Raw genomic sequence first — 22,200 nt, 5'->3', positions numbered from 1 at the left:
CAGCAGCAGACAGCGCCTGTGGTGGGTGATAGTGGTCTGTAGTGGGAGGTGGCAGCTGGAGTGAGCGCTCTGGAAAACGTGGGACGTAGTGGGATTCAAAGTTGCAGAATGAAGCAGGGAGGCAGCCAGATAGGTGACGTCGAAAGCAAGCAAAGCCCGGAGCCGATAGATACCCAAGCGAAGCAGCTAAGAGACGAAGTCGAGGCGAGAAATCTTCGACGCCAAGGAGCAAACACAAGGGCAATCCAAGAGCAAGGTCGAGGGAAATGGGGTCAAAGAATCAAGGAAACACCAAGGAAACACCAAGGCTCAAGCCTGAACTCCCTAACACTGAGCGAGTGGAGGGCTGACTGTGAGCAGGTGGAACTGATCTTCCACCCAATTGCACTGTCACGGCAACCAGGTGACTGACAGGTGGCCACGTCGGTTGCTGTGGTTACTCGGAAGGGTCTTTGAGCAATCCAACGTGAGCAGGCATGATAAAATAAACAAAGCCAGCAAGGGAAAGGTCAGCGCTTCGATATAACTGCAACTATGATCTCCAGTATTCTCTCTCTTATATTCTAGTTTAAAGCCCTTATTAACTCTATAACTCTACCCTGCACTTTTGGGCCTATTCATATGCTCCCTTAATTCAAAATGCCAAAAGGAAGATAATAGTAATTTCTTCTGTTTGTTTTGTATTGTGTTTATTAATCACTTCCACTCCCCAGTTTATAAATACTCCCAGTCTGTCCACAGCTCTGCGCTAATCTTCTCTTGCTCCCCTCCCTCCATCCTATCTTGACCCTTGCAACTGCCTCCCTGGCTCATTCTTCACAAATGATTTCCCCAGCCAGGTGAGGTAACACTACAATAATAAGTACACTATCCCTTTATATTCATCTGATTGTTTCCTGAATTCCTAAAATGCTGCTTTTTAACCAAAAAAAATCCCCAATAATGATTCATATTGGTAGGAACCCACTGCGTGCAATGTGTGACAACCATTATGATTGAGTGTATTTCTGATTTCTGTATAACAAAGCAATGTGTGGCTCATTATGCATAGCATTGACTGGATGATCTTTTTTGTCTACTGCAGCTCCAACAGTATGATTTGCTTAGTTTCTTCTTTACGAGGAGCCTGGAATATCGCAAGCCACCTATGCACACTGACACAATCTAGTAGTCGATTTCCTATACCTGGACCAGAAGCCACTCTTTAACATCTGGGTCATTAGGATTCACTTCCGAGTCCATTAATATCCTTACTCTCAGCACCACTCTCTTCCCTGTGGAGGAAAGGATGAAAACAGCATAGAAGACAAAAAAAGAGGCAAACCCCATTCTGAAGTAGCATTAAGTGATTCACCCTGCCTGGTCTGAGGGACAGTTATATGGTCAAGGACGTCAAAACATCACTTACAATATTACAAAAGACTGGTGCTCTGAAGGTGGCTCCAGAGTCTATCCCAGCAAGCAACAGGTGCAAGGCAGGGTTAACCCTGGCAGTAATGCCAGTCCGTCACAGGGCACACACCACAGCTCATTTTCCCAGGAGCCGATTCAAAACCTACCAGCATGTCTTCGTACTGCAGGAGAAAACCCACGCAAAGACAAGGAGAACATTCAAACTCCATGCAGACAACAGCCCAGATACTGAACCCAGAGCTCAGGCACTACGAGGCAGCAATGCTAACCACTGCACCCAGTGCACCCTGGGACCGACTCTGGGCCACCACAAGTGCGAACTGGACAAGCGGTCGTGGAATAGCAAAGTGAAGGCGATGTTCCCCGCAAGGTTACCCCCATAAGGCTGTCGAAGTGGCACCGCGATAACTTACCACTGTAGCAGAAGAAAGCGTAGGTGGTGTTGCAATTATAGTCATTCCAGGAGCCTCTCGCACTCCCCTGAAGATTCACGGCGCCACAGCTCTCAATGCCGCCATAATTGTTGGGCTTGCCCACGTGCCAGGGGCGGAAAGTGGAGACGTCCCCATCGGACCACTTCCAGGGCTCGGTGAACAGTCCGATCCAGACCTCCCTGCCTCCGGCCGTAACTCTTACTAACTCATTCTCGCTCTGGCTCCTCACCCGGGTCAGGTCGGTGTAATGTTCTCTGCAAAACGTCAGGGCTTCTGTCCAGTTCTTGGCCTCAGCCACCAGGAAGTATTGATCGGCTGCGCCTTCCCCCCCTGAAGAAGTGAACCCCAGTCAGTAGTCGGGTTGAGGGTCGCGGAGCAGCCTCGGCAAGCAACAGGCAGGATACCACCTGGATGGGACGCCAGTCCACTGCACGGAGGCACAAGCACCGCATACAGTCACACCAGGGCCAAACATTCCCAGCAGCCAATTCACTCACCAGAGCGTCTTTGGACTGTGGGAGGACACTGGAGCACCTGGAGGAAACCCCCACGCACAAGGGGAGAACATGCAAACTCCACCTCGCCACCCCAGGATTTGAACCCAGGGCCCCGGTGCCGCCATCCCATCAGCCCAAGAGCCACTCAAAGGATTCAATTCCGAGAACAATGGGGAATTTCATAAGGAGGAATTACTCCCAAGCCCCCCCCTCCCTCCACCACCTTCACATGCAGGAGTCGCGTGAGAAAGACCGTAAAAGGCCGTAAAAGACTCAGGGGCCATTTACCTTGATAGCAAACGGAATAGCTCGTGAAACTGCAAGGGCGATCTGCCTACAACCCGCCGCCGACCATCGCCACGCAGTTCTCCTTGCCGCCGTAGTTGTTTGGTTCTCCCGCACGCCAGCTGGTAAAAGCAGACCTCCCCACGCCGTAGAGGTAGCCCCCCCCGAGGGACCACTGCCACAGGTCCCAGACATAGTACAGGCCGGTCCAGGCGCAGCCCGTGACCGGCTCGGCGGTGGCAAGGAGCTGCTCCAGGTCGGCTGGCCCACTCACGGTAGCCATGTCCGTGTACTGGCCCCTGCAGTATGCCCGAGCCCCCGCCCACGTCCTGCGCTTGCTCACGAAGTGGTAGCGGTGAGGTGAGACCAACTCCCAGAGGCCTGAAACACAGGAGGCAGGGTTGAGGCTTAGGAGCAGGGGTGACCAGCTCGCGATGCCTGGCCAAGCCTGCGCACGACGTGCCAACGCGTCGGAGAAGCAAATCCGGTTGGGGAATGGCCCGGCACTTCTCAACCCGACATTTGTGGCTGTCGTTTTGAGTGGTTTTGTCTTCCCTGGGGGAGGATTTCAAATGGGTCTGCCAATGCACTGTGAAGTGGCACAGGGGCTTTTGGACTGCAGTTTCTCAGCGTTGGGACGCTGGGTTCAGCTCTGCTTCTGGTCTGGTTTGTATATTCGACACTGTGCTCACGTTGGGTTTCCTCTAGGGTGCTCCAGTCTGCTCCCCAGTCGAAAGGCATGCTGGTATGTTCACTGACGTCTGGGAGAGTTAGTGCCAGTGTGATGGAGTACCACTCCTTGTGCCTGCTGTTTACTGGAATAAGCTCTGGCTGTCCCACCACCCTGAACTGCATGAGGTGGAACAGGTGGGAGGATGGAATATCATATAATCAAGAGCACCGCTGATATCAAAGTCAGGCGGAACGATTCATTGGCACAAAGCAACGGCATCAACAAGACCAGGTGATAATCAGTCTAACATGGCGCCGTGTTAGTGGCAGCCTGCTACAGCAGCTCTGTGTCTTTTTGTTGTCTTTTTGTTCCTTTCAGTTAGTTAATGCTAGTGTGTTAGTGTTTTTTCCTCATACCTTTGCCGGCAACTAAATTTGCGATCACAACATGATGGATACTAGAAAGCTGAGATGCTTTTCTCGTTTTTTCTGATACTCGGACCTCTGTTTCTATCGGGATGCAAAGGCGAAGAGAAGGAGATTTAAACCCTACCTTCCTTCGATCATCCTGGGAAATGTGAGGTCCTTAGCGAACAAGATGGACGAACTGGGAGCATTGGTGAGAAGCCAGAGGGAGTATCATGAATGCAGTATCATGTGTTTCACCGATACGTGGCTGCAGGAACTTATTCCGGACTCAAACATTACCATTGGCGGCTTTCAGACGGTGCGGGCGGACAGAAACACCGAGAGCGGTAAGAGGAAAGGAGGGGGGCTCGTGGTGCTTGTCAACAACAGATGGTGGACATACTCATTTTAAGGAGCGCGTCTGTAACCCGGACACCGCGGGAGTTTACATGCGCCATCTTTGTTGTTGTTTACATTCCACCTACGGCAAACGCAGAGGTAGCGTGTGACGTCATAAACACAGTCACAGCCAGGCTACAAACAAAGCACCCTAGCGCTTTTATAGCTATTTCAGGGGACTTTAACCACGTATCTATTTCCACCACTTTGCCTACTTTCCACCAATTTGTTAAGTGCCCGACCAGAGAAAACAAAAAACTGGACTTATTATATGCCAATGCTAAGGATGCATATAGTTCCACAGCCCTTCCCCCCCTTGGCAGATCAGATCACAACCTTGTCTTGCTTACACCACTATACACGCCTATTGTCCAGCGCCAACCTGCGACCATGAGAACTGTGAGGAGATGGTCTCAAGAGGCTATGGAGGATCTACGTGGTGCTTTGGAGGCCACCGACTGGGATGTGCTGTGCGAACCACATGGGGACAACATAGACATCATGGTGGACTGTGTCACTGACTACATTAACTTCTGCGTAGACAACACCATCCCCACCAAAGACGTACACTGCTTTTCCAATAACAAACCCTGGATCACCAGCGACCTGAAGGCTCTTCTGAATGACAAGAAGAGAGCCTTTAGGAGGGGGGATAAAGAAGAGGTCAAGCGTGTACAGAGGGAGCTAAAGCAGAAGTTAAGAGAGAGCAAGGACGCCTACAGGAGGAAGGTAGAGGACAAGCTGCAAAGGAATAGGGTAAGGGATGTATGGATCAGCATGAGAGAGATCACTGGCTTCAAACAGGCTGGGGGTGCAAGAGAGGGGAACCTGGAGATGGCCAACGAGTTGAACCAGTTCTTTAACAGGTTTGATTCTGGGTGCTCTGTGGCTCAACACCCATCCCCCCACAGCCACACGCTCCCTAACCCTTCACAGCTGCGACTGCCTAACACCTCCTCCATCCCCCCACAAACATGGCCGCCTACAGCTACAACCCCCGACAGCTACTCACCCACCCATCCCCCACAGCTGCCACTCCAACACCTCCGCCATTAACACCTGCAGCACTGAAAGCCCTATGAGCACCATCCCCCAGGCCAGGCTGACCATCACAGCTGACCAGGTGAAGAAGGAGCTGAAGAGGCTGCACCAGGGTAAGGCCACAGGGCCAGATAACATCTGTCCCAGAGTTCTGAGGGCCTGTGTTGATCAGCTGAGCGGAGTGCTCCAGCGACTATTCAACCTGACCCTGCGCTTGGAGAGTGTCCCGGTGCTCTGGAAGACATGCCTGGTCCCGGTACCAAAGAAACGGCGCCCCTCTGTCCTCAACGACTACAGACCAGTTGAACTGACTTCTCACGTCATGAAGACACTGGAGAGGTTGGTCTTATCCCACCTGAGACCCCTTGGTCAGCTCATCACTGGACACCCTACAGTTCGCCTACCAGCCTAGTGTTGGTGTGGAGGATGTGATCATCTACATGCTGCAAAGGGCCTACTCACACCTGGACAGGGCTGGCAACACTGTAAGGATCATGTTTTTAGACTTCTCCAGTGCCTTCAATACCATCCAGCCCTTACTTCTAAGGAGGAAGCTGGAGGATATGCAAGTCGATGCCTCCATGACCTCGTGGATCACTGACTACCTGACAGGCAGACCACAGTCTGTGAGACTTCAGAACTGTGTGTCTGAACAGGTAGTGAGTAACACAGGGGTACCTCAAGGGACAGTTCTTTCTCCATTCCTCTTCACTCTCTATACTTCGGACTTTGAACTTCGGGTTGAACCACTTGGAACTAAATGTAACAAAGACAAAGGAACTGGTGGTAGATTTCAGGAGGAAAAAGGTCAAACCTACTCCTATCTACATCCATGGGAGTGGCGTGGAGATGGTGGACTCGTACAAGTACCTGGGAGTGCACATCGACGATAGACTGGAATGGTCTAAGAACATCGAGGCCATCTATAAGAAGGGACAGAGCCGGCTTTACTTCTTGAGGAGGCTCAGGTCCTTCAATGTATGTAGTAAGATGCTACATTTGTTCTATCAGTCGGTGGTGGCGAGCGCCATTTTCTACGCAGTGGTATGCTTGGGCCCTGGGATTAGAGCTGTGGATTCTAAAAGGCAGAACAAGCTCATCAGGAGAGCAAGCTCTGTCATTGGGTCTGACCTGGATCCCTTGGAGGTAGTGGCTGAGAGGAGAATGGTGTCCAAACTAGAGGCCATCTTGGACAACATCTCCCATCCCCTCTATGACAGGCTTGTAGAAATGAAGAGCATGTTCAGCAATAGACTGATTCATCGACGGTGCGACAGGGAGCGCTACAGGAGGTCATTCTTGCCTTCTGCCATAAGACTGTACAACGCATCCACCTTGCGTCTGGGCAGAGGAAACATTGACAGTGACCTATTTCTGGACTGAACGCATCTACACATCTACTGCTACATCTGTTCTCTTCTTTTCTTTTCCCGTTTACAACCGTTTTTTGTGCAATATATGCCAGGGACCCGTGCAATACATTTATATTTATATCTATATCTATATTTAGATCTATATTTATTTTCATATGTGTGATACGATTTTTCTGCGTACTGTTCTGTTCTAGTTTGTTCTTTGTGTGTCCGGACTGTGAGTAACTCTTTTAGTGCACCCCTCACTGTACTGATTGTATCGTATGTATTGTATTATTATTTTTAATATTATTGTATCATTCGTTACACTGTGGCTGTGTTGTCTGTGTAAAGCTGCTGTTGCGCTGCACTTTCCCTCACGGGATCAATAAAGTATCTATCTATCTAAGGAGGTACAACCTCCGAGTTGGTAGGCTGGTGGCCACAGGTTCTTTGATGAGCAATCGGCCCCCTGGTCATTTCTGTACTTTGCTCAGATCCAGACTGCAGACGATCGCAGGTGATACAGCGGGATTAGCGGAGGCCGAGAAGCGGGCAGCAAATGAAATTCAAATGATTTAAATCAAAAACACCTGACAGATCATGTCTAAGTGTGGGGTTCTGGCGTGCCGGCAGGAAAAACAAACTTTCAACGCAAAACTCAGGGAGGATACTCGGGGAAAAGACAGGTGTTTATGCTGATGCGTCGTTTGCATCCTCGAAACAATGTGAGCGAGCCATAAGCCACAGGCACAAGGCAGGACAGATGAATGACTATGTTAACACAGGGACACCAGCCTATTGCAGGGCACAGATATGCCCACACTCACACCAGGGCCAATTTTCCCAGAAGCCAATTAACCCACCAGCATGGCTTTGGACTATGGGAAGAAACCGGGGCAAACCTATAAGAAACACACATGAACTGGAGGCACATACCAACTCCAGACAGCAGACAGCAGAACTGAATCCAGGGTGCAACCACTCCAGTCATTGGTGAGCCAAGTGCTTATGAGACTTTAGCCATCTTGATCCTGCAGAAAGAGACTGTGTCCCCAACAGAAAAAAGTCTTGAACAGTCTCCTCACAAAGCACATAAGTAAAGGAAAGGCTGTGGAAATATGAAGATAACATGGAATGAAGGGGCAATCCTGGCCACAGAGCTCTGATATTCACTTTTGAGACTATAAGACTGTTATTCACTGTTGAGACTTTAGACTGCTAAATAGCCAACCTGCAGCTCCTTTAGCAAATCACCTGTAATGGCTACATGGACACACAGTTTTCACTGTATTCAGCATAACTGCACTACTTGTATATATTGCATACACCATGGACACATAGCAGCTCTACTCATATTGAGTTTTATTCCATTTAAAAAAATGTAACCTCAATTTTGTGATTTTGTGAATTTTGTGATTTCTGTGATTCTTGTGGTTTTTGTGAGCTCGCAGAAAAAGACAATTCATTGCCAGCAACTACTGCTGCTGCATGCCATTTTGTTGTGCATCTGATAAATAAACTTTGATTTGATTTGATTTGATTTCTGAGCCTGGAGGGCTTTTGTATCTTTTAATCTTTATTCCATCCTAGGCTCTTAATACCTGGATTTGGACCAGGACTGAGACCTCCAGATTTAGAAGCATCTTGAACCTTTCCCAGTGGGTTTTAAAGGGAGCCTGCAAATAATCAAAGGGCATATTGATGTCCTTTCCTGGACTCTTAATGGTTTGAATACACTCTAAATGCAATTAGACTCAATTGGCACTGTTATAAGGCTCTCACTCATAAATTTACCTGTCACACTCCAGGACCAGGAGTAAATAACAGTGCTTTGATCAATTAATAAAGGCCTGGATCACCTGGACTATGATCGATTAAACAGGTGGTCTGTTCAATAAAGTAACTAAGGGATCATTGGGAGCAAACATCAATAAAACTGGCGATTCAGGGTGACCTGTAAGATTTACTAGACCTGAGCTCTCCCTGGGTCAGGATCAGAGAGCCCTGCACTGACTGGACCAGAGTCATAGAGCCCTGGACTAACTGGACTGGTGGCACAGATCCCTGGAATGACTGGACCAGAGTCACAGACCCCTGGACTGACTGGACCAGAGACACCGGCTCCTAGACTAACTGGAACAGAGTCACAGACCCCTGGACTGACTGGACCGGGGACACAGACCCCTGAACTAACTGGACCAGAGTCACAGATCCCTGGACTAATTGGACCGGGGTCACGGACCTCCTTGACTGACTGGACCAGAGGTCACAGACCGCCTGGACTAACTGGACCGGGGACACAGACCCCTGGACTGACTGTATTGGGACTGATTGTAAGCTCCAGCCCTTTCAACACCGAAGTTCAGAGGTCTTTTCATCTTCCATCTCTGCCGGTCCATTTTGGAAAGGAGAGAAAAAGCCCACATGAGGAGATTACAATACATATACTGTATATAATCATTTTTTTAAAACCAGCCATAAATTAACCTTGGCAAATTGTCTATAACCGTTCACTGTTTTTTTTTTCCCTATGACACTATATAAATTTGTGACCAATTCTAAATAAAATTAACAAGTAGGCAGGAGCAAACGGTGTATTTGAATGAAGCTGCACACATATTTCTTTGCCTCTTTACTGGAGAACTCCGAAAAGGTCGATCGTGCGCCCCAGGAAAAACCTTACAGGCCATCATGGACATCTCCCATCTTTCCCTCTAAGACATGCTTGGGAGAATGAAGAGCACATTCAGCGACAGGCTGATCCACCCGCGGTGGGACAGGGGGCGCTACAGGTGGTCATTCGTGCCTTCTGCCATCAGACTGTACCACTCATCCACTGTGTGTCTGGGCAGGAGCAGCACTGACACTGACCTGGTTTTGGACTAAACAGTAAACTCTCTGCTTCCCTCAGTTTTTTTTTTCCCCGTTTACAACTGTTTTTTGTGCAATACATGCCAGGGACAATATATTTATATTGTGCAATACAACTTTTTTGTGTACTGTTCCGGCTTGCTCTTTGTATATTCTGGACTGTGAGCGACTCTTCTTAGCGCACTTCTCACTGACTGGACTGATTGGATTGTGTTTTTGTATTGTTGTATCATTTCATTACACTGTTGCTGTGATGACTGTGCTGCTGTCGCACTGCAATTTCCCCTCACGGGATCAATAAAGTATCTGTCGATAAGTAACCGTCGTTGTGTTTCAGATAGTTACAGAGAGCTGGTGACACAGTTCTGTTCACATACTGGGGCTGCCCTCCCATCTATACAGGACATTGATGACAGATGGTGCCTGAGGAAAGCTCTAAGCATCATCAAAGACCCCCACAGACCCCAGCTACAGACTGTATGACCCTCTACCATCTGGAAAACTGTACCGGAGCATTTGGCCCCAGGCTACCAGACTCAGAAACAGTTTTTACCCCTGCACTATCAAACTATTAAACTCCCAGCCTCTCTCACTCTCACCTCACCTCTCACCTATGATCTGAACCTCACAGTGCCTTCTTTCTTACCAAAAACTCAAACACACATTGAAAATCTACCTCTACCTTACATGTCAAAAAGCTCACTCCCCATAATTTCTATCCTTTTATTTCATTCTGTTGATGCATGTTTTTGTACATCTGATGTTGTTTTGCACATTACCTGTTACCTTTTGTTGTTTTGCACACTGCCTGTTGTTGTTTTTGCACACTGCCTGTTGTCTCTGTCTTTCTTTTATTATACAATTGATTTGTTGTTTTTTTGTACTACGTATCGTCTGAGAGCTCGCTAAATAGCATTTCGTTATACCATATACCTGTATATGAGTATAGTGACAATGAACTTGAACTTGAACTTGAATACTGTGCAGTAAAGCAACATCATCTTTCCAAACAGAGGTTCAGGGTTAGTCCACACAAATGAAAAAAGGACTCACTAACCTGAGACGATTAAGGTGAGGCATATCTTCTTAGCCATCACTGTGGGTCGGTGAATCTGCAATCAGAGAAACACTTAAGAGGTCCTTTCAGATTTCTTCGATTTTCATTTAGATGTAGTTTCCAATTAGGTTCCAGACTTTAGTGGCCCAGATGGGAACTTGGCTTTGCCGGACAAACACAACACATACTATATAATATAATATATAATATAATATAATATAATAAAGACATAATACATGATCAATTTACCAAGACCTGGGATGGAGTGGCGTCCTGTCCAGAGTGTAGCCCGCCTAGTGCCCTTTGCTTGCCAGAATAGGTCCTGTGGCCTTGAATTGGTAAGATCAGATCACTTTTATTAGCCCTATTCAATTTCTTGCATTAGGAATTTGTCTTTTCACAGACCCCAGCTTGCTCTCCATGAGACACACAGGCAGGGAGAGAGAAGCTGGGGGTCAGAGCGCAGGGTCAGCCATTTATACGACACCCTTGGAGCAGCTGGGGTTCAGGGTCTTGCTCAGGGGCCCAACAGAGTAGGATTCCTCTGCCAGCCACGGGACTTGAACCGGCAAACCCTTCCAGCCACAGGCACAGAGCCTGAGCCACAGAGACACCGATTTGTTTTTAACTGGATAAGCAGTTACTTAAAGCAAGGTGATGTCATGAAAATAAAGGAGAAGCTGATCGTTTTTCATCTTTCTCATCAGGTTCTCCCTGGGTCAACATCGCTTGACCGGTACAGTTTCACTTAAGGCAGAGCCTGGCTTTGGAGTCGCCACTTACTCCAATAAAACAACCAACCACTCCCTCTTCAAAACAAGTCACATTGCGGGCTTAAAGTGAAATAAACGCTCTTTTTGAGCCCTGTCGGTTCGCTTGGTACTTAAAAAAAAACCTACCCGCTTAAAAGTTCCCAGACTCTCAAACGAACAAAGCTTACATTTCTCGCAGGTTTGGACATTGATAATCTTTAAAATGTCCTGAAATTTCCCTATAATCCTCAAAATCTTCTTCCACACCTCGAAACAGTAACATCGGGATTTCCTAATAAGTCACTCATTACACAGCGTTTCTGAAACTTTGCACTTTTTCTGAAACTTTGCTCCTCGATATTTTTTTCCTCTCTAATTTAGTCACCACTCACCCTTCTTCTCCCCTCTGGATGCGGGGAGTGTCTCCGACGTCCCGGGATGCTGCGTAGACGCGGACTGTTACCAGGACTGTACAGCCCTCGGATCACCTAGCTGCGGTCCCCAAGGAAACCATTTGGGCTTAGCTAGGCCCTATCTAATTGATTCTCTGCAGGGACAATATTCAAATCGGACTCCTCCCCCCACCCCGTGCCAGGTGCCTAGGCAAATCAGTCTCTCTGCTTTACTTTGGACTCATTTAAATTTTAATCCCTGGCAAATCAGGTTTGGATTTATATCTATTGGGGTGGGGGGATAAATTTGTTTTCTTATGGCCAAGGTCCAGCAAAACCAATACGACAAAGACAAAACACTGTCAACAAAGAAGGTGGCGCAACAAAGTTTCAGCAGATTATTTCAGAAAATTAGTTTACACTGTTCAGAAGTCAGATGGTGGCACAGTTCTGGTACAGTGGTTAGCATCCTTTGACAGACTGGCACCCTTTCCATCAAAGGTACACTGACAGGCTGAAAGAAGTCTTTAGTCTGAAGGAACTGAGTCTCTTTAGTCTGAAGGGAGTGTCCCACACTGACAGGCTGAAGGAGCTGAGTCTCTTTAGTCTGAAGGGAGTGTCCCACACTGACAGGCTGGAGGAACCGAGTCTCTTTAGTCTGAAGGGAGTGTCCCACACTGACAGGTCTGAAGGAGCTGAGTATCTTTAGTCTGAAGGGTAGTGTTCTACACTGACAGAATCTCTTGAGTCTTGAACATAGATCAAAGTCAACCCATCTGATTTCTTCGGAATGAACCATGAAAGTGGAAACTACCCTAAATTGAGAAGAAGAGGCACCAACATTATATGCACTATTCTAAATGAGATCCTCCTACTCCTACTGTGCGATACAATCTTAACACAACATAGTTTCATCTCTGCTGGCAGTGTCACGGACATCCAAAGGGACTAACCGTGGGGAGCAGGAGAGCGGAAAAAGACCCATATGCGTAGCGGCGAGACGGGAAAAAGGCCCGGGCTCATTAGTGCAAAGAGTTCAGGAATGCCGTATAGAAACCTATGCCCTCAGGGAGCGGACGTGGGGCGCCCTGGTGCTAGGCGGGTCTCAGGACATCCGAACGTCAATGCTGAGCGAGGACAGAGTGCAAGACCCAGAAATATATAGCCCAAGGGAAAGAGAGGGACAGGAAGGACAGCAGACCGGAAACTAGGGAGAGGACAGAGAAGGAGCGCCCTCTGGCTGCAGAGGGCGTGACAGTACCCCCCCCTTCATGGGCGGCTCCCGACGCCCATACAAATACATGAGCTGCCCAGCACTGGAGGGAGTAAAAACCTCATTTAACTGAAAGGAAACCTCCGGGAGTCCACGGCTGAGAGCTACCCCCTCCTCCGGGGTATTAACCTTTATTGGGTGGAGGAAGGGGGGTCGAGTAAAGCTCCGGAGACTTAAAACAAAAAAGTACACAAGCACAAACACAACAAACAAAAACCTGGGCTTTACACAGAAAGCGGTGGGGTTGGGATGTCAGCGCCATAAGACACTGTTTTATGCAGAGAGTGGAGAGATTGGTGTCAGGACCATACGACACTGCTTTACGCAGAGAGTGGTGGGGTGGGATGTCAGAAGCTGACGAAAGTACTTTACACAGAGAGCGGAGAAGGTGGGATATCAGGGTCATACGACAGTGCTTTACACAGAGAGTGCTGGTGGAGGGATGTCAGGGTCATACGACAATGCTTTACATAGAGAGTGGAGGGGATGGGATGTTAGGACCTGACAACACAGCTTAACGCAGAGAGTGGAGGGGTGGGTGTCAGGGCCATATGACAGTGCTTAACGCAGAGAGTGGGGGGGGGGTGGGTGTCAGGGCCATACGACAGTTCTTTACGCAGAGAGGGCTGGGGGTGGGATGTCAGGGCCTGACAAAACTGCTAAACGCATAGTGTGGAGGGGTGGGTGTGAGGGCCATACGACAGTGCTTTACTCAGAGAGTGGAGGGGTGGGATGTCACGGCCTGACGATACTGCTTTACGCAGTGAGTGGCTGAGGTGGGATGTCAGGGTCTGACGATAATGCTTTACGCAGAGAGTGGCGGGAGTGGTTGTCAGGGCCATAAGACACTGCTTTATGCAGAGAGTGGCAGGAGTGGGATGTCAGGACTATACGACAGTGCTCTACACAGAGAGTGGTGGGGTTGGGATGTCAGGGCCTGATGATACTGCTTTACGCAGAGAGTGGCGGGGGTTGGATATCAGGGCTGTAAGACACTGCTTTATGCAGAGAGTGGAGGGGGTGGGATGTCAGGGCCGTAAGACACTGCTTTATGTAGAGAGTTTAGGGGTGGGTGTCAGGGCCATAAGACACTTCCTTACGCAGAGAGTGGCGAGGGTGGAATGTCAGGGTTATATGACAGTGTTTTACGTAGAGAGTGGAGGGGTGTGATGTCAGGGCCATACGACAGTGCTTTACGCAGAGAGTGGAGGGGGTGGGATGTCAGGGCTTGACTTCACTGCTTTAAGCAGAGAGTGGAGGGATTGCTGTCAGGGCCATAAAACAGTGCTTTACGCAGAGAGTTGCGGGGGTGGGATGTCAGCGCCATAAGACACTGTTTTAAGCAGAGACTCGAGGGATTGGTGTCAGGGCCATACGACACTTCTTTACGCAGAGAGTGGCAGAGGTGGGATGTCAGGGCCTGACAATACTGCTTTATGCAGAGAATGGAGGGATTGCTGTCAGGGCCATACGACACTTCTTTACGCAGAGAGTGGTGAGGGTGGGATGTCAGGACCTGACGATACTGCTTTACGCAGAGAGTGGCGGGGGTGGGATATCAGGGCCATACGACACTTCTTTATGCAGAGAGTGGCAGGGGTGGGATATCAGGGCCTGACAATTCTGCTTTCCGCAGATAGTGGAGGGGGTGGGATGTCAGGGCTTGACGATACTGCTTCACGCAGAGAGTGGCGGTATTGGGATGTCAGAGCATGAGGACACTGCATTATGCAGAGAATGGAGAAGTGGGTGTCAGGGCCATACGACTCTTCTTTACGCAGAGAGTGGCGCGGGTGGGATGTCAGGGGTTGACGACTGTGCTTTACGCAGACTGGATGAGGTGGGATTTCAGGGCCATACGACAGTGCTTTACGTAGAAAGTGGACGGGGTGGGATGTCAGGGCCTGACGATACTGCTTTACGCAAAGAGTGGCGGGGGTGGGATGTCAGGGGTTGACGACACTGCTTTATGCACAGAGTGGAGGGGTGGGTGTCAGGGCCATACGAGAGGGCTTTACGCAGAGAGTGGCGGTATTTGGATGTCAGGGCCTGACGATACTGCTTTACGCAGATAGTAGCAGGGGTGGTATGTCAGGGCCTGACGATACTGCTTTATGCAGAGAGTGGTGGCGGTGGGATGTCAGGGTCTGACGATACCGCGTTACTCAGAGAATGGAGGGGTGGGTGTCAGGGCCATACGACACTTCTTTACGCAGAGAGTGGAGGGGTGGGTGTCAGTGCCATATGACACTTCTTTAGGCAGAGAGTGGCAGGGGTGAGATGTCAGGGCTTGACGACACTGCTTTATGCAGAGAGTGGCGGAAGTGGGATGTCAGGGCTTGACGACAATGCTTTACGCAGAGAGTGGAGGGGTGGGTGTCAGGGCCATACGACAATTCTTTACGGAGAGAGTGGCGGGGTTGGGGTGTCAGAGCCTGACAGCACTGCTTAACGCAGAGAGTGGAGGGGTGGGTATCAGGGCCTGACGACACCGCTTTACGCAGAGAGTGGCAGGGGTGGGATGTCAGAGCCTGACAATTCTGCTTTACGCAGATAGTGGAGGGGTTGGGATGTCAGGGCTTAACGATACTGCTTTACGCAGAGATTGGGGGTATTGAGATGTCAGGGACTGAGGACACTGCATTATGCAGAGAATGGAGGGGTGGGTGTCAGGGCCATACAACAGTGCTTTACACATAGAGTGGTGGGGGTGGGATGTGAGGGCCATATGACACTGCTTTTCACATAGTTTGGCGGGGTTTGGATGTCAGGGTCATATGACACTGCTTTACACGGAGAGTGGCGGGGGTGAGGTGTCAGGGCCAAACGACAGTGCTTTACACAGAGAGTGGCAGGGGTGGGATGTCAGGGCCTGACAACACAGCTTAATGCAGAGAGTGGAGGGGTGGGTGTCAGGGCCATACGACACTTCTTTACGTAGTGAAGTGGAAATCTAATAAGTAAATTGATTCTTAAAAATGTAGAGAGCTTTGAAAAAAATATATTGGTGCTTTTAGATAATATATTTCAAGGATGTAACTGCTGTGCTACAGTGCGTGCAGAATTTTAGAAAACAGTTAGTCAACAAAGTACACTGTTTAGGTTAGTTTAGAAGACAATGTACCAAAACAATATATGCTGTCTGGTCATTAGAATTAGCTGAAAGTAACTGATAAGCTTTGAATAACAAATCTAGTTTTTCTTCTCTCGCTCTATGATGTAATCTGTTTTCTCTTAGAGAAAGGGGAAGTTTTAGAAGGGACCAAGTCCTGAACTTTTTTACAGCGCAACGTCTTATAAAAACCCTGTACTGCTTGTAACAAATTGAGTCTCTGGTTGCACTTTGCGAAGTGGCAGCAGGGCTCCCAATATTGCAATATTGAAATAAAGACCTTACTCAGGTGAGAACTCTCTCTTGTGGCTTCCTTGATAGTTATATTTCCATGACAGTAGACAGTGGCGGGAGTGGGATGTCAGGGCCTGACGATACTGCTTTTCGCAGTTAGTGGTGGGGATGGGATGTCAGGGCCATACGACACTTCTTTACGTAGAGAGTGGTGGGGTGGGATGTCAGGGCTTGATGACACTGCTTTATTCAAAGAGTGGAGGGGTGGGTGTCAGGGCTATATGACACTGCTTTACACAGAGAGTGGCGGGGTTGGGATGTCAGGGCCATATGACACTGTTTACACAGAGAGTGGCGGAGGTGGGATGTCAGGGCCGGACAACACAGCTTAATGCAGAGAGTGGAGGGGTTGGTATCAGGGCCATACGACACTTCTTTACGTAGAGAGTGGCGGGAGTGGGATGTCAGGGCTTGATGACACTGCTTTATGCAGAGAGTGGAGGGGTGGGTGTCAGGGCCATAAGATACTGTTTACACAGAGAGTGGCGGAGGTGGGATGTCAGGGCCTGACAACACAGCTTAACGCAGAGAGTGGAGGGGTGGGTGTGAGGGCCATACGACACTTCTTTACGTAGAGAGTGGCGGGGGTGGGATGTCAGGGCTTGACGACACTGCTTTATGCAGAGAGTGGAGGGGTGGGTGTGAGGGCCATAAGACACTGTTTACACAGAGAGTGGCGGAGGTGGGATGTCAGGGCCTGACAACACAGCTTAACGCAGAGAGTGGAGGGGTGGGTGTCAGGGCCATACGACACTTCTTTAGGCAGAGAGTGGCGGGGGTGGGATGTCAGGGCCTGACGAGACTGCATTCCGCAGAGAGTTGAGGGGAAGGTGTCTCTTCTTTATGCAGAGAGTGGCAGGGGTGGGATGTCAGGGCCTGACGATACTGTTTTACGCAGAGAGTGGCGGGGGTGGGATGTCAGGGCTTGACGACACTACTTTATGCAGAGAGTGGAGGGGTGGGTGTCAGGGCCATACGACACTTCTTTACGTAGAGAGTGGCGGTGGTGGGATGTAAGGTCCTGACGATACTTCTTTACACAGAGAGCGGTGGAGGTGGGATGTCATGGTTATACGACAGTGCTTTCCACTGAGAGTGGTGGGGGTGGGATGTCATGGCCATAAGACACTGCTTTATGCAGAGAGTTGAGGGATTGATGTCAGGGCCATACGACAGTGCTCCACTCAGGCCTCTGCTTGAATTTGTACTCCTCCTCTCTCTCGCTACCTCTACCTTTCCCTCTCTCTACCTCTCTCCCTACCTCTCACTTTTCCCCTCCCTACCTCTCTCCCTACCTCTACCTCTCCCTCTCTGTGGGGCCAGCAGGGGGTGCTCACCCTGCGGTCTGTGTGGGTCCTATTGCCCCAGTATAGTGACGGGGGACACGATCTGGCCCACCAGCGATGAGCAGGTTACCAGATCTAGACAAAGGGGGCAACGCTTGGTCGTATGAGCTTAGTCACACATCGCAGCGATTAAAAAAATAAAACAAACATATTATGTCTGTTACTAACGACTTATTTTTCCTACATTGAAAGTCTCTTTCTGGGTGATTTTCTAGCGCAACTGGGGCTCTTCATTTCTCCTCGGTGTCTCATCGCGGGCGGATTTGAAACAGACCACAGAACCTGCCGCTGCAGTGCTCTCGGTTAGGGGCTCTCATCCTGCATCACCAATCTTCCACAGGAGGGACGGAGCTGGATTTCTGTCTGGAAAATAAACTCCAGAGTGAGAGAGAGAGAGCAGAGAGGGGTAGGGAGAGGTAGAGAGGTAGAGAGAGGGAGAGAGGTGGAGGGCGAGGGAGAGGGAGAGTGGTGGAGAGAGAGGGGGTTAGGGAGAGAGGGAGAGGTAGAGAGAGGGAGAGGTAAAGATAGGAAGAGAGAGGGAGGAGGAGTACAAATTCAAGAAGGGGAAAATCCACAACACAACACATGCGTCGGCATGCGTCGGCTACAAAAGGAACAAGTAAAATGTTTCTTCCAGGCTGAAAAGAGAAGGAAGGAAAACACACCATTGCGGCGCTACGACACGAAGACGCCGAGCCAGTTGAGCACAGCAAACCCAACCTGTTCTCACAAGTTGCTTGCGCTTCAGGCGAAATAAAAGCTGCTGAGCTAAATCAGGAAAGCGGTAACTATTAGGACTGCTCACTGTTCCTCAGGCTGGGACAGGAGATCACACACTGTATTATTATTATTGAGAGACAGGCTCACTGTCTGTTCCTCAGGCTGGGACAGGAGATCACACACTGTATTATTATTATTGAGAGACAGGCTCACTGTCTGTTCCTCAGGCTGGGACAGTGGATCACACACTATATTATTATTACTGAGAGACAGGCTCACTTTCTGTTTCCCAGACTGGAACAGGAGATCACACACTGTATTATTATTATTGAGAGACAGGCTCACTGTGTCTTCGTTTGGGGTGGGACAGTAGATCACACACTGTATTATTATTACTGAGAGAGAGGTTCACTGTCTGTTCCTCAGGCTGGGACAGGAGATCACACACTGTATTATTATTATTGAGAGACAGGCTCACTGTCTGTTCCTCAGGTTGGGACAGTAGATCACACTGTATTATTATTATTGAGAGTCTGGCTCACTGTTCCCGAGGTTGGGACAGGAGATCCCACACTGTATTATTATTATTTAGAGATAGACTCAGTCTTTTCCTCAGTCTGGGACAGGTGGTCACACACTATATTATTATTGAGAGACAGGCTCACTGTCTGTACATCAGGCTGGGACAGTAGATCTCACTGTGTTATTATTATTAATATTACTGAGAGTCTGGCTCACTGTTCCCCAGGCTGGGACAGGAGATCCCACACTGTATTATTATTATTTCGAGACAGGCTCACTGTTTGTTTCTCAGGCTGGGACAGGAGATCCCACACTGAATTATTATTATTGAGAGACAGGCTTACTCTCTGTTCCTCAAGCTGAGAGAGGACATCACACACTGCATTATTATTGATTGACAGGCTAACTGTTCCTCAGGCTGGGACAGGAGATCACACACTGAATTATTATTATAGAGAGACAGGCTCACTGTATGTTCCCCAGGCTGGGTCAGGAGCTCACACAATATTATTATTATTGAGAGATAGTCTCACTGTCTGTTCCTCAGGCTGTGACAGTAGATCACACTGTATTATTATTATTATTGAGAGTCTGGCTCACTGTTCCCCAGGCTGGGACAGGAGAACACACACTGTATTATTATTATCGAGAGACAGGCTCACTGTCTGTTCCCCAGGCTGGGACAGTACATCACACTGTATTATTATTATTGAGAGACAGGCTCACTGTCTGTTCCCCAGGCTGGGAGAGGAGATAACACTGTATTATTATTGAGAGACAAACTCACTGTCTGTTCCTCAGGCTGGGACAGTAGATCACACTGTATTATTATTATTATTGAGAGTCTGGCTCAATGTTCCCCAGGCTGGGACAGGAGATCCCACACTGTATTATTATTATTTAGAGACAGACTCACTGTCTTTTCCTCAGTCTGGGACAGGTGGTCACACACTGTATTATTATTGAGACAGCCTTACTGTCTGTTCCTCAGGTTGGGACAGTAGATCACACTGTATTATTATTATTAATATTATTGAGAGTCTGGCACACTGTTCCCCAGGCTGGGACAGGAGATACCACACTGTATTATTATTATTTTAAGACAGGCTCACTGTTTGTTCCTCAGGCTGGGACAGGAGATCACACACTGAATTATTATTATTGAGAGACAGGCTTACTCTCTGTTCCTCAGGCTGAGACAGGACATCACATACTGTATTATTATTGTTTGACAGGCTCATTGTTCCTCAGGCTGGGACAGGAGATCACACACTGTATTATTATTATTGAGAGACAGGCTCACTGTATGTTCCCCAGGCTGGGACAGGAGGTCATATATTATAATATTATTATAGTGAGACAGGCTCACTGTATGTTCCCCAGGCTGGGACAGGAGGTCATATATTATAATATTATTATAGTGAGACAGGCTCACTGTATGTTCCCCAGGCTGGGACAGGAGGTCATATATTATATTATTATTATTGAGAGACAGACTCACTGTCTTTTCCTCAGTCTGGGACAGTTGGTCACATACTGTATTATTATTATTGAGAGACAGGCTCACTGTTCCTCATGCTGGGATAGTAGATCACACTGTATTATTATTATTATTATTGAGAGTCTGGCTCACTGTTCCCCAGGCTGGGACAGGAGAACACACACTGTATTATTATTATCGAGAGACAGGCTCACTGTCTGTTCCCCAGGCTGGGACAGTACATCACACTGTATTATTATTATTGAGAGACAGGCTCACTGTCTGTTCCCCAGGCTGGGAGAGGAGATAACACTGTATTATTATTGAGAGACAAACTCACTGTCTGTTCCTCAGGCTGGGACAGTAGATCACACTGTATTATTATTATTATTGAGAGTCTGGCTCAATGTTCCCCAGGCTGGGACAGGAGATCCCACACTGTATTATTATTATTTAGAGACAGACTCACTGTCTTTTCCTCAGTCTGGGACAGGTGGTCACACACTGTATTATTATTGAGACAGCCTTACTGTCTGTTCCTCAGGTTGGGACAGTAGATCACACTGTATTATTATTTTTAATATTATTGAGAGTCTGGCACACTGTTCCCCAGGCTGGGACAGGAGATACCACACTGTATTATTATTATTTTAAGACAGGCTCACTGTTTGTTCCTCAGGCTGGGACAGGAGATCACACACTGAATTATTATTATTGAGAGACAGGCTTACTCTCTGTTCCTCAGGCTGAGACAGGACATCACATACTGTATTATTATTGTTTGACAGGCTCATTGTTCCTCAGGCTGGGACAGGAGATCACACACTGTATTATTATTATTGAGAGACAGGCTCACTGTCTGTTCCTCAGGCTGGGACAGGAGATCACACACTGTATTATTATTATAGTGAGACAGGCTCACTGTATGTTCCCCAGGCTGGGACAGGAGGTCATATATTATAATATTATTATAGTGAGACAGGCTCACTGTATGTTCCCCAGGCTGGGACAGGAGGTCATATATTATATTATTATTATTGAGAGACAGACTCACTGTCTTTTCCTCAGTCTGGGACAGTTGGTCACATACTGTATTATTATTATTGAGAGACAGGCTCACTGTTCCTCATGCTGGGATAGTAGATTACACTGTATTATTATTATTACTGAGAGTCTGGCTCACTGTTCCCCAGGCTGGGACAGGAGATCACACACTGTATTATTATTGAGAGACAGGCTTACTCTCTGTTCCACAGGCTGAGACAGGACACCACATATTGTATTATTATTATTGATTGACAGGCTCACTGTTCCTCAGGCTGGGACAGGAGATAACACACTGTATTATTATTATTTAAAGACGGGCTCACTGTCTATTCCTCTGGCTGGGACAGGGGATCACACACTGTATTATTTTTATTGAGAGACAGGCTCACTGTCTGTTCCTCAGGCTGGGACAAAGGATCACACACTGTATTATTACTGAGAGACAGGCTCACTCTCTGTTCCTCAGGCTGGGACAGGAGATCACACACTGTATTATTATTATTGACAGATAGGCTGACTGTCTGTTCCTCAGACTGGGACAGGAGATCACACACTATATTACTATTATTGACAGATAGGCTCACTGTGTCTTCGCTTGGGCTTGAACAGGAGATCACACACTGGATTATTATTATTGAGAGACAGGCTCACTGTATGTTCCCCAGGCTGGGACAGAATATCACACTGTATTATTATTATTGAGAGACAGTCTCACTGTCTGTTCCTCAGGCTGGAGCAGGAGATCACATACTGTATTATTATTATTGATTGACAGGCACACTGTTCATCAGGCTGGGACAGGAGATCGCACCCTGTATTATTATTATTGA

General features: G+C 48.3%; 1 protein-coding gene across 1 annotated transcript in view; it reads right to left on the bottom strand.

Annotated features, from left to right (window-relative positions):
- The window catches only part of LOC138242764 (zinc finger protein 271-like), a 1,399,044-nt gene that overhangs the window by 844,782 nt on the left and 532,062 nt on the right, over window positions 1-22,200 (bottom strand). The window lies entirely within an intron of this gene.

The sequence above is a fragment of the Lepisosteus oculatus genome, chromosome 14 (genome assembly GCF_040954835.1).
Source record: "Lepisosteus oculatus isolate fLepOcu1 chromosome 14, fLepOcu1.hap2, whole genome shotgun sequence".
In the NCBI taxonomy this organism is placed as follows: domain Eukaryota; kingdom Metazoa; phylum Chordata; class Actinopteri; order Semionotiformes; family Lepisosteidae; genus Lepisosteus; species Lepisosteus oculatus.
This window is presented reverse-complemented; position numbering and strand designations above follow the sequence as displayed.